The sequence below is a fragment of the Phoxinus phoxinus genome, assembly GCF_949152265.1.
Source record: "Phoxinus phoxinus genome assembly, chromosome: 10".
Taxonomy (NCBI): Eukaryota; Metazoa; Chordata; class Actinopteri; order Cypriniformes; family Leuciscidae; genus Phoxinus; species Phoxinus phoxinus.
In genome coordinates this window covers 34643723-34657496 of record NC_136885.1, presented here as the reverse complement: position 1 = coordinate 34657496, position 13774 = coordinate 34643723, and the positions used below count along the sequence as shown (strand labels likewise).

At 36.8% G+C, this 13774-nt stretch overlaps 2 protein-coding genes across 8 annotated transcripts in view; one reads left to right on the top strand and one right to left on the bottom strand.

Moving 5' to 3' along the window:
• The window catches only part of znf385d (zinc finger protein 385D), a 221756-nt gene that overhangs the window by 159431 nt on the left and 48551 nt on the right, over positions 1-13774 (bottom strand). For 6 of the 7 annotated variants that reach the window (XM_079626320.1, XM_079626319.1, XM_079626316.1 and 3 more), the window contains 2 exons: positions 4277-4379; positions 1910-1991 (listed from right to left, as the gene is read on the bottom strand). The gene's annotated coding sequence lies outside the window, so the exon portion shown is untranslated. The remainder of the gene's footprint in view (positions 1-1909; positions 1992-4276; positions 4380-13774) is intronic. The other variant, XM_079626321.1, reaches the window with a different exon arrangement.
• ube2e2 (ubiquitin-conjugating enzyme E2E 2) overlaps positions 9933-13774 on the top strand; it is a 46702-nt gene continuing 42860 nt past the window's right edge. Inside the window, exon 1 of the mRNA XM_079626326.1 lies at positions 9933-10158. The gene's annotated coding sequence lies outside the window, so the exon portion shown is untranslated. The remainder of the gene's footprint in view (positions 10159-13774) is intronic.

Sequence of the window (13774 nt, the reverse complement as noted above, 5' to 3'; positions counted from 1 at the left end):
CTTTTAAGTTGAATATTGAAATAAATGAACTTTTGCATGATATTCTAATTTTTCGAGTTTCACCTGTATTGTATTTGGCAATAAATTATATTTAAATTACATATTTGTCATATTGTCAAGATGTTAGAAAGGCTTTCAAACCCGATCGCTCAACATGATTGACAGGAGGAAACTGCCTCAAACTCCTCTGATTGGCTGAGCAATAATGTCCGAGCGTCCGGTTGTGTTGTGAGCTTTACAGAGTCTCGTTCTGTCACACACACACACACACACACGTGATTTCTCAGGACACATATTTCACTGACTCCTGTCAGGCAGTATAGGGACATTTTCTGCAAACTGATCCATAAAAAACTCCCTTCCAGCACTTTCATGTTGGAGTTGTTTGGGGGGGGGGGGAAGAGGCATTATCTCATAAAATCAAGTAACAGTGACAGCAGTGACAGATTCATTCCTCCCGAGAGACTACAGAGCAAAGTCTCCCTGGTAAGAAGCTTTCATTTCTCTTTCCGAAGAGCCACATTACCGTCACCGCCTGCTTTTATCCTGCAGAAGAGACACGATGTGTTTGTCTGCAGTTCTGCCGTGTCTCTTGTAGTTCAAGCGTTTGTCGCCACTCAATCACAGCCTGTGCACCAGTCACTATTGTCTTCAGGTTACAATTGATTTTTTGTGAACTGAATTTGAATTGAAGTGGCCAGGATTCAGAACTGTAGAGTTTAAGGAAATTGAATTAAAATGGAATGAATTCTAAGAAATTCATAACTTCTCAGTAAGTGCACTATCATTATAAATAACACTTTTTTTTCAATAATACCGGTTAATTTTATACTACAATTTACCCGTAGACTTGCTGTTCAATACACAACATATATATATAGGCTACTTCCAGATTATATTCAGAATTAATGTTTAAAAATAATTAGCCGGTATCTTACATTTTGTTACAAAACAAATAATGCCATTGTTAATTTGAACTATAAAGTGCATTTATTCCCTGATATGCAGAATATATTAAAGAACTGATTATATATTTAGTTTACGTTGGTGAATCTCTTTTATTAAGTTTAAATCTCAAGTTTAATACTGTCAAAAAGTTTACTCATTTTAATTATATATATATATATTCATTCATAAAAATTGTATCTATTCAATTTAAAATAATTAAATATAATATAATATACTTATTCATTTAAATATATTCAGTAATTTATTCAGTAATTAAATATATATATTATATATATATTTATATTTTATTTAAATATATATATATATATATATATATTCATTTATATATATATTATTATTATAAATGCAGAATTCATTATTTCTGCATTTATAAATATTATAAAAAAATATAAATAGTATATATATATATATATTTAATTATATATATATATATTAATTATATTATATATATGTATTAATCACATCCAAAATAAAAGTTTGTGTTTACATAATATATGTGTGTGTACTGTGTATAATTATTTTTAAATACACACATATATTTAAGAAATATTTGCATACACTGTATATATATTTATACATACATTATATTATATATAAATATACATATTTTATATATACAACACATTTTTCTGAAATATATTCATGCATGTCTGTGTATTTATGTATACAAAATAATTATACACAGTACACACACATATATTATGTAAACAAAAACTTTTATTTTGGATGCGATTAATCTTCGGCCAGCACTAATATATATAATAATTTTTTTTATTTCATATATGTTTCAATTTATTTAATAAATTATGCATGCATATATATATATATATATATATATATATATATATATATATATATATATATATATATATACATTTCTTTGTATAATGAATTCTGCTCAGCCCTGGCCTGGTGCGTATCATCTTGAATCTGTCCTCACCTCAGAGAGCAGATCAAGCTGACAGTGTTGTGGACGGAAACACGGGAAGACCTTCTTAATGACTCAATCACACCGGATAAACCTGCAAACAAGAGGAATCAGACACGGGCAGTGTAAGAGCGCCACCTTGTGTTCCAATCGCATAATAACACCATTTCAATTTGATCCCTATCCACCTTTTTCCTACATCAAATGATGCTTTGCAGTGAATTATATGGGAGTAACTTTGGTTAAACTCTAAACAATCAGTGAAAGGTGACGCAATAATCAGCATTTTAAAAAAACTGGGTATGAGATGATATTATTATTCTGACCCTTCAACCATCGAACATTAAAAGGACATTTGTAAAGGAAAAGTGTAAACGCATTATCAAATCACTACAACAACAGACCATGAATAACCCCAAAATGTCGATTACATACTATAATATATAAAAAATGTAATTAACTGGAATATTTCAAAGTGACAATAAATATTGTATTTACCTGCGAGATTCTTAGTGCATTCCTGAATTATTCATGGGATATCTTGTAAATTAAATTGGGAGAACAGACCACAAACAGTCAGAACGCATATGTTGTCTCTGTTTCATATACTGTAGTTTACAGCGCATTCAGTCAAACTGCAGGATAAGGATTATATAACGCAACCGTATGATTTGAAATGAATTGTTTCAGTGGAAGTTCCCTAAAGTTCCTCCCATAATCTAAAGTGCAGCTCGTTAGGAAAAAGATGGATAGGCTATATGAATAAATCTGATGTTGTGTGCATTGCCCATAATCATTCTGTGCTGCTTTTTGTGCTTTTGGATTCTTTTACTAAAAAGTATCATGGTATTAGAATGGGTCATTGTTTTTGTTAACTAAAAATTAAATTAAAATGAAATCGATTAAAACCACTAAATTGAGCAAAAAATTGTAATCTAAATTTAAAATGAACAATGTAATTATAAAAACATTTATTTTTAACATTTTATATAAAAAATGTATGGACGCGTATACCATAATAATGCCATTTATTCTTTTATATAAACAATATTTGATATATAATATCTATATTTCTTCTCAGTATCCTTTTTTTTTTTTTTTTTTTGGAAAATCCAGCTTGCAAATCCAGCTTTTAATGTTGTTTTTATGTCTATGTGGTGTTTTTAATACGCTTTAAGACAAACCATGTGTAAGTTCATAAGTCGACAGCATTGCTGAGTATTTTCTGCTTAAAACTGCAGTGAACCAAAGACAGTCTCAAAAACACGCTTTGAAATCGCTGGTGTTTCTGACGTCACAAACTACCTTGTAACCAATCAGATCAACGTGTGATCGTCAACTAGTGGATCTCTGAGTGAGTGAGTGAGTGAGTGAGTGAGTGAGTGGAGGCGGGGCTCATTTGCATATTCATAGCACCGCATATACTAAATGAGGCAAGGGTGTCGAGTTACATTCAAGCTATTTTAAGGCATCCAGATTTTTTAAAACACGTTAAAATATGTTATTTTTGGTGATCAAATTTGAGTTTTAAGGAATACAATGATAGACTACAGGGGGACTTTATAAAATTGCTTTTGCCATTGTTTTATAAAAATCAAAAAAGCCACTCAGAGCTCTTGGTAAAATGACTGTAATGCACAGCCTCGAGTGCTTGAAATTTCCACAGTGATTTCTCATTAAGCATTACTTGTGTCTCCAGACTCACTGACTCCAGCGCAGGTAAATGCATCTGTGCCACTTGCAAACTAACAAAAAAACCATTCAAGATTATTGTAATACTCATTAACGTACTCTTTACGGCTTTGTTCAGTCATTACACAAAGTAAACATTTAAACATTTTCTACACCGTAAAGCCATAGCATTGTGAAAGGCAGGCATTTTCCTTTGTCCGTAGGGTCTGGAACAATCTCAAATGAGCACATTACCCGCAAAACGCCTCAGGAGACTCTCTTAATACAGGTCTCTTTGTACATGACTGAACACATAAGCCCCATGAAATCCGCTCTCTGGTATTTTTAATAGAAACATGGGCGTTCTTATTTTGGCAGAGGTTTATGGCTGGGGTTGAGGACGCATGTTAAAATAAATATCAAGCTTCTCCTCACATGGCTTTGTTTGAGAGAAATAAAAGATGATATCCATTAATTGCTGACTGATTTGTTCGTCATTTCCATGCATTTGCTAATAAAGTTTACAGAAGGTGTGTGTGTAGGTCTGTCCTCTTCTCAGCCGCAAATCTAAAACCTTCCTCACCAAGGTGTGTCTAATTAAAGCCAGTGCTGTAATACCAGTATCAATGAGTCAATGATGGAGGTGAACCGGCCTTTGAGTTCCACTTACTGTCACCGTACAAGGAACTGTGTGGAAATGTAACTCACCATCAGGATCCAAACACGTGTGACTTTCTTTCCGCCGTGATATTTTGTAGAATGTCGATCTGCTCTTTTTTCTCTCAAATGCATGAGGTCGTGTGTCAAGATCCTAAAAGGACACACACACACACAAAAATATAAAATTATTATAAATGCTTTCTATACAATTCATACACTATATTCCATATATGAAGTCATACGATAACTGTGAGAAAAAGACTAAAATGTTAATTATTTTCTTTTTTGCAATACTTACATCAAGTGTCACTTACATTAAATATGCAATGCAAACGATAAATATATATATATAGAGTCACGTTGTAGGTAGAAAGGCAAATAGGCTTTAATAACAGATGAAAATAAAGATTAACAGCTGTGGTGATTAACGAGTGTCCATGGTAACTGATTATGGCAGGAAAACTAACGTAATGAGTGATTCTGGTGGTGGTCCAGAACCCAGTCAGGATGAAGGCCCACAGCGGATTCGACGGATCGAGGAGCCAGGATGGAGTTTCGGCATATGATAGACGGAGATGAAGCCGTAGTTAGTGGAGGCCACGGGGCAGGCGGATAGCAGATGGGGAAAACCGACACCGGCGGTCCTGGAGATCGAGACGGAGCCGCAGCGACGAGTGTCCGAGGAGGAACCAGCGTGTCTGAGGACCGAAGTGGAGCCAGAGGGAAGAATGCCTGTGGAGCCGAAGGGGTGGAGAGACTTGAAAGTACGCGGCGCAGGCAGGGTGACGGCTGACAGAGGTGGAGCCGTAAGGACGACGGCATCTGGTGGAGCCGTAAGGACGACGGCATCTGGTGGAGCTGAGGGAGGGAGGAGCCGAGGCGGAGCCAAGCATGAGTCCTGAAAAGTGAAGCCAAAGCGTCTCGATCGGCCCCGGTTGGCTGAATGCAGTATAGATCACAAGTATAGTATAGGCCTTCTCCATGTAACGTAATGGACGTGAGACAAACGAAATAAAATTACACTTCAAATAATTTTTTTCCAAAGATGGTTTCTGTCATTTTAAGCAGTTTTTATCATGTTGATGTTAGTTCAAGAGTTCGTTCTTTAAATAAGTTTGGTTTTATTTAGTTTTCTGATGCCATAAAAACGGGGAGTGTGACGTCAAGATTGACAGCTGTGATTGACAGCTTCTCTGAGTGAAACGGTCACTGAGGCACCAGCGGACTTTTTCCGGGATCTTCGGGAGGAGATTACAGCTTAAACTTTAATTTATACATTAATTTCCATAACTGTTTATTTCACACCTACATAATGAGTTGTTCTGCAGTAAACTGTACTAACCGATTCTGCGGGAGTTTGGGTGGGACCTTGATATCGCGGCTCCACTTCGCGCTCACAACTGCACAGACTCGAGACTCAAGCTGCCAGCGCCATATTGGGACACCGGCGGCTTCACTTACTACTACAGTGGAAAAGAGTGAAGGTGCATTGTCCAAACCTTTCTTTACAGTCTATAGATCGACTAGCTCGGTCCGCGACGACAACACAATTACACAGGACGATGATACATTTATTTCCGTCCTTCGGATGAGACGTTAAACCGAGGTCCTGACTCTCTGTGGTCATTAAAAATCCCAGGATGTCCTTTGGAAAAAGAGTAGGAGTGTAACCCCGGCATCCTAGCCAAATTTGCCCATTGGCATCTGTCCGTCATGGCCTCCTAATCAACCCCATATACTGTTTGGCTTCATCACTGTCTCCTCTCCACCAGTAAGCTGGTGTGTGGTGGGCGTTCTGGCGCAATATGGCTGCCGTCGCATCATCAAGGTGGAGCTGCACACTGGTGGTGGTTGAGGAGATTCCCCCTTCCATATGTAAAGTGCTTTAAGTACCTAGAAAAGAACTAAATAAATGTAACAAATTATTAATTATTCTATTTCTGGGCAGGATAAGCGGTGATGAAGACAATATTGCGCGGGGTTGGGTGGGTTGCACAATCTCTGTCTCCCAATCAACAGCCAAACCTCAATGTCCAGCTCCTCTAACGCTCCCTTTGTCACGGATGTTGCCGGCTCACACACACTCGTGTTGGGACTCAGGATCCTTCGTGGACACAGGCTCAGGGTCCGAAAGCAAAAGCTTGTCATCCGTGGGAGACGTTTGGCTGGGTTCGGGGGTTGCGGGTGTGGGTGTGTATTGGGGGTGCATGCTCTCCGTCCCCTCCGTCATGTCTGGTTGGTCGAGCGGCTGGTGGTAATTCGCCCCAATAAAATATAGTGATTTAGGAAAATCTCTAAAAAAGAAAAGGAAAGCCCTTCCCGGGCTAACGCAGTGAACATTGCCATAATCCATTTCTGGTCGGTTCTTCTGTCACATTAAGGCAGGATGAAGAAGATTAATTCAAATAGACTTTAATAACAGAGAGTAAACATTAAAGACGCCCTGTAGTCAATAATTGTATCCCTTAAAACTCATATTTGATCAACAAAATGACATATTTAAACATTTTTTCCTTGAAAAAAAATCTTCATGCCAAATAGCTTGAATGTAACTCGACACCCTTGCTTCATTTAGTATGCGCGGTTCTATGAATATGCAAATGAGCCCTCAATATATGATTATATTTATTAATGCTAGGCAAAAATTCATAGGCAAAAAAATTAATAAAAATTGTGTAGTGGTGTGTTTGTTGTTTTGAATGAGGTGACCGTTGTTGATTTGTCTTGTGTATATTGTTTTGTGTTATGTTATATAACCATTTTTTTTTCTTAGTGTGAAGAATTGACCATTTAAATAATCTTGAAGAACCTTTTTTCCCAGTTTAAAGAACGTTTTGTGTCTGAAAGATTCTATGGACATTAAAGGTTATTCATGGAAACAATGATGCCGATAATTTTTTCAAGTGTATGATCCTTAAAAAAAAAAAATGTCATTACAAATTGGCTATAACAACATATATTATTCTAACCGCAACAACAATGGTAATTTTTGTTAGTAATATAGTGAAATTTCTTTTCAACTAGTATGAGTTAAAATAATGAATTACAATATAAAAATATTACATAAAATAAAAATAAAAAAATAACATAAAAGTTTGTTTATATAATATATATATATAGATTGGAATAATTTACCTTTAAAAGTATGATATTTGACTTTATTTGATATGTTTAAAAATGGGTTGTTTCGTTGTTTTGAAACCGGTTGTAATTGCTTTAAATAATATATGATTATATTTATTAATGCTATAGGCAAAAAAAAAAAAAAATGTGTAGTGGTTTTGGTTTGTTGTTTTGAGGGGACTGTTGTTTTTGTTTTGTCTTGTGTATATTGTCTTGTGTTATGTTATTTAACTTTTGTGTATTAGGACCCACCTTGAAAACGAGATGTTCTCTATCATCTCTAGCATCTCTATCCTAAAGAATACAAGTTGTTATAACATCACTCAAACGCAAGAGAGTAAAAATAGGTCTTTAAACCAGATTCAACAGCATCCAGTGATGGAGAGGCCCTGATGTTTAAAGGTAAACTGTTCCAGCGACTACAGAGAACGCTGGACCACCAGAAGGGTGAAGGGAAGGGTAGTCGCAGCGACTAGCGTTTACACCCTCCATTAGCATGACAAAGGCACTCGGCACAGAGTGTGGCCCTGACCTTCAGCCCTGACAGGGTGTGTGAGAGCGGAAGTGCTGAGACTGAAGCCTCCTCTATTCTCACACACACACTCACGGGTCCCCGGCTGCCATATTATCATGCTGATCTGATGGACGCCCCTGAGCAACACAAAGCCACAGAGCAGCAGAGCGAGACCCGATTTCATCATTCAACAGGCCTCAAGTGGCTGGAGCGATGAAAAGCACACTGTAAATACAGTCGTTCACATGCTGCAGGTCATTATTATGCAATCGCCTGGAAATCTAGGCGTTGAAATTGATTGTCACAATAAAGCGAAATGAAATCCTTGATATTATAGTCTGCTTTAATGGTCACAGGCCATTTTGATGTCTGATAATATACAGTGTGTGTGTGTGTGTGTGTGTGTGTGTGTGTGTGTGTGTGTACTTGTACACCTATCTTTGTGAGGACCAGATGAGTTTTAGATCATTGGAGAGAGGACAAAGAGAGTAAAGTGAGGACATTTTGGCCGGTCCTCACTTTCTGAGACCCCTTTAAAGGCCGGTTTTAGGGTCAAGACTTGGTTTTAGGGATATAAAGGTTATAATGAGGTCAAGGGTCGGTTTAGGGTAAGTGTTTGGGTTAGGCACTTAGTTGTGATGGGTAAGGTTAGGATAAACTGCTAGAGATTGCATTGTGTCAATGAATGTCCTCATAAAGATAGATGTACAAGTGTGTGTGTGTGTGTGTGTGTGTGTGTGTGTGTGTGTGTGTGTGTGTGTGTGTGTGTGTCATTATGACCTAAAATAATCAAATAAGCGACATTGGTCATGCAACTCTTTGTTCAGAAAGAAGCTCAAGATGCTTTTTTTGTGGATCTTCTCAAATCATGCTAGAACATCATGTTTTGTCTGTCATTAAAGCGAAATGTACGTACCGTTCAGACCGTCTCGTTTGTTTTCCTCTCTCAGGTTGCTCTTTTTCAGCTTCCACTTGAGCTTGTAAAATCCTGAAAACACAATGGAGACTCTGAGCCCAAACCGAGTGAAATGAAATGGACAGATTAAGGGACATGAAATGATGGACAGGAATGAAAATGTGTTTATCATACTAAATAAATCCTCATCATTAGTCAAATTACACCCCACCGCAACATCTAAATGGGGACTTACCATAGATCTGTTCAGTAGAATAACAAAAACAGATTAATAGTACAATAAAAAACTCGTAATTTATTGAATAAAATGACCTTTTTTTTTCTTATAGTGTGAAGAATTGACCATTTAAATAATCTTCAAGAACCTTTTTTCCAGTTTAAAGAACCTTTTGTGTCTGAAAGATTCTATGGACATTAAAGGTTATTCATGGAAACAATGATGCCGATAAAGATTTAGTATTTTTTCAAGAGTGTATGATCCTTAAAAAAATAAAATAATAATAATAATTAAAAATTGGCTATAACAGCATTTATCATACAAGGTAACCATGCTATTCTAACCGCAACAACAATGGTAATTTTTGTTAGTAATATAGTGACATTTCTTTTCAACTAGTATGAGTTAAAATAATGAATAACCATATAAAAATGAGTGTCAAATTGATTAATTTCGATTAATCACATCTAACATAAAAGTTTGTTTATATATATATATAACAAACTTTTTTTGCAAACAAACACACACACACACACACACACACACACACACACACACATATATATATAGGCCTGTGTATGTGTGCCTGTGTGTGTGTGTGTGTGTTATATTTAAATGAATATATAATCATAGGACCTTATTGTTACTAATGTTTAATAATATTATATAATAACATTAATAATATTTACTAATATGCTATTTTGGTAAGATCATAATAAATAATATGGAATCTCCTTCAAATAGTACAGTCAATTTGTTTTCTTTATTTTGTGATGAATGTGGCTGTTACCGCAGTTTTAAAACATTACTTTTTAGTCATGGCAGGTTTTGTTTTCATTTAAAATATTTTCATTTTACATTTCATAAAACTAGTTTACGACGCCTCTTTGTTTTAGAGGGAGATACTAGATTAGCGAAGAAATATTTCCTCTCACAATTTCACACTCACGGACGCGAAAGCGCACGCGCTGCGCGTGCACTACCAAGTCGAGAGCGCGCGTAGAGGCGGTCCGGCTGCTTCAGTTTCTGTAATCGCTTTTTTTCTGCTACCTTCAGTTAAATAGCGACGAGACGAGAACGAGCGGACGGCCCGACTCTTGACTACACGGTATCATCCAAAAAAAGCGAATCGGGACGCCACATCGACGGCCGCTCGGCAGGTAAATATCCTCGGATGTCCGTCAGAGCCTTTCGACCGTGCGGGAAAACTCGCTAAATGTCCCGCAAAAGTGGTTGTTTTCCCCCCTCGGTGTGCGGGGATGTGCGGGACGAGGCTTCTTCCTTTGTGCCGAGGCAGTTGTTCGTCGTGGTCATCATGGGTGAATCGTTTCATTGTTTTCCCCGCACGTTTGGGGAAATATCCCCGCGGAAGCTCGATGCGGTTCGACGGGCGCGTTTGATCGGTGTGTGTTTTGTTGCGGGATCGAGAGGCGCTCGCGGCCTCCCGCATAAATAGACGCTCCTGAATAACGCGCGCGTGCAGATGCGGCAACAGCGGGGTTTCTGTCTGACAGATGCTTCAATGATTTCCTCCACATTGTAGTATACACTAGATCTATACTGCCAGTGAGGCATCTATGTGTACTTAAAATGGAGAAAGCCCTTGATATTGTGCTGACAGCGTTTTTTTGGGGGGTGTTCTGTTGTTCTATTAGATGTGTGTATAATTGCAAAGTACATCTTTATGTATTTTGTCAGTAAAATATAGGCTACACCCCTAAAGGTTATGTTTGTGGACTTAAAACGCTACACATACATTGCAATTTGGTGGTGCCTTATGTAAATATACTAAATACACTGGTCAAGACACACACACACAAAATTTGGATTTAAATATGCAAATGATTAAGAGTCCATGATTGGATCATTATTGCAGTGATTATCATGTTTCTAGCATGTTATATGTTTGGTAACAGTTCCTCTAAATGTAATTGATGGAGTGTGTAGCTTTTCATTTCTTAAACAGCCATGTAGGAAGACACGTCAAGGTGATTTTCCAGGATGACAATGACAATAAATGATGGGAATAAATGTTGTTTCCATCAAGACGTGCATCCATTTTTTTGGTCAAGATGTTATATTGCCAATGCAAGAGTCCAGCTCTCTGTAAAGTCTCCTCCAGCACATCCCAAAATACTTCCAATGAATTTAAACGTGAAAATTATTCTTCACTCATTCACAATCTGAGCCTGATTAATATTGGCATTGCCATCCTGGAATATGGCCATGATGTGTCTTCCTACATGGATGTTTAAGAAATGAAAAGCTACACACTCCATCAATTATAGGGTTAAAAGAACCGTTGCCAAACATATAACATGCTAGAAACATAATAATCACTGCAATAATGATCCAATCATAGACTCTTATGCATTTGCATATTTAAATTAGCATGTAAATGTACATGCAATGTATATGCATGGCACAAAATATACAAATCCTCAGCAAATATGTACTTTGGGATCCCAAAAATAAACAACAAAAAAAATACTTATTTGGAATAATGTGCACCGTAACACCAGACACGTGCATTAAAGTAATTGGGGTTGTTTCATTTCACCCCAAAGAGGCATTTGCATACTTAAAATTATACATTGTGTGTGTGTGTGTGTGTGTGTACTAAAGGGCCGTGTAGGTCGTGTGAGGTTTAGCCTTTCAATTTCAGTGCAGATCTTAAGCATTAAGACACATTACCCCTGAATGAGTGAACTGGGGACTAAAGGTCGCCGGACAGAACCTGAGACTCGCACATTGATGTGATTTATCTGTGACTGAAATGAAACGCGCAGTATTTGAAGGGAAATAACTCAAGCAGGACTGTAAACGGAGAGTATTGTGGACTAAAAAGACTGTATTATTTGGACTCGGGAGCTATTAACTCTCTGGCATGACTGCATGCGCGCTGCAATTTAAATGTTTTATGACTCATTTCCCACATTATCACAAAACGAGTTGACCCGTAAAATCCACTCTCAGAAGTGTTAATACCTTCCTGTTGGTGTATCTGTGATCATTTTACGACTTGGGATCTAAAAAAGCGTTGACCTAACTCGGTTTGGGCAACTTTTGAAGTGAGGTCTCTCTATTCTCCACACACACACACACCATGCATCTTTTATGTACCGTAGGTTTAAATGCTGTGCTGAGAGCGCAGATTCCATAGGTGTTTATTAGCTGGACTCGTGTGGCTTTTTAAAGCCTGTGATCTGAGGGTTTTCCTATCTCCTGATAACATCTGAAAGAATTTCTCCTCGTCGTCAGAAAAGAGGCGCATCACGGATCAGATAAACATCTTAAATCATGATTCGACTGTGATCAGATCAAATGTCTGGGAGAAAATACTACAGTATTATTTCATGTTCTTCTTGCGCGACTGTACAGGAAATTCCAGCTTTAAATTCCTCCTGAATGGAAAAGCGGAGGTCACATTATGGTGACAATCTTAATCTAACTTAAAAGGATGCAATTGAAGTCCATGTATAATGCTGTTTACAACCCTTTAACTTCATAATTTGATGCATTTCTGAGTAAAACGGATGGTTTTATCTGATGAGTATTGTGAAAAGTGGGTGCATTTCAATACAGGTGATACTCAAAAAATTTGAATATGAATATTTATTTCAATAATTCGACTTAAAAGGTGAAACTAATATTATTATATAGACTCATTACATGCAAAGTGAGATATTTCAGGCCTATATTTGTTATAATTTTGATGATTATGGATTACAGCTTATGAAAATCCCAAATTCAAAATTAGAATATTGTGAAAAGGTGTTCATAAGCTGTAAGCCATAATCATCAAAATTATAACAAATAAAGGCTTGAAATATCTCACTTTGCATGTAATGAGTCTATATAATACATTAGTTTCACCTTTAAAGTTGAATTACTGAAATTATTTAACTTTTGCACCATATTCAAATTTTTCGAGTTTCATCTGTTTTTTGGTGCATGAAACATTTAACATATTTTTGTTGTTTGGAATAACGTGCTCAATACGACCAGAAACATGCATTGAAGTAAATGGGGTACATTTTTATTTCTTGTTGACTTCTTAAAATGAAAGAAAAGCAGTAAAATCATTCTCGTATTAATTGTTGCAGTGTCAACATAATGTTTTAATGAATGATTTACACAGACGGTTGTTCATTCTTTTAGCAATTCTGTTTTGTGGGATTTATGCACAATTCATTTTCATCTTCCACAGACTGGGATTGCTGCCGTACACATTCTTACAAATCTGAAAACATCTGCCCTTAGGTTGAAATCTTCACTGTTTTATGCATGAAGCCCCAGAAACGACGTGCTTTAAGAAAGTGAACAGGATCACGTTGAGGAAAACAAAAATAGTTCGTAAAAAAAAAAACATTGTTGCATTAAAGGATTAGTTCACTTAAAAAAAACGTTTGCTGATTATTTACTCACCCCGATGTCATCCAAGATGTCCATGTCTTTCTTTCTTCAGTGGAAAAGAAATGAAGGTTTTTGATGAAAACATTTCTCCATATAATGGACGTCAATGGGCCCCAAACGGTTCAAGGTCCAGATGACAGTGTCAGCGCCGCTTCAACGGGCTTTAAACGACACCAGACGATGAATACGGGTCTTATCTAGCGGAACCATCGTCATTTAAAAAAGAAATAATAAAGTTTAAGTTTTATAAGCTCGCCTTGCTCTGTTCTGTGATGCGCGTTCGTGACGTCACGTAATACGCAATTACGTTGACATGGGGGTGAGTAAATTATCAGCAAAAGTTTTTTTTAAAGTGAACTA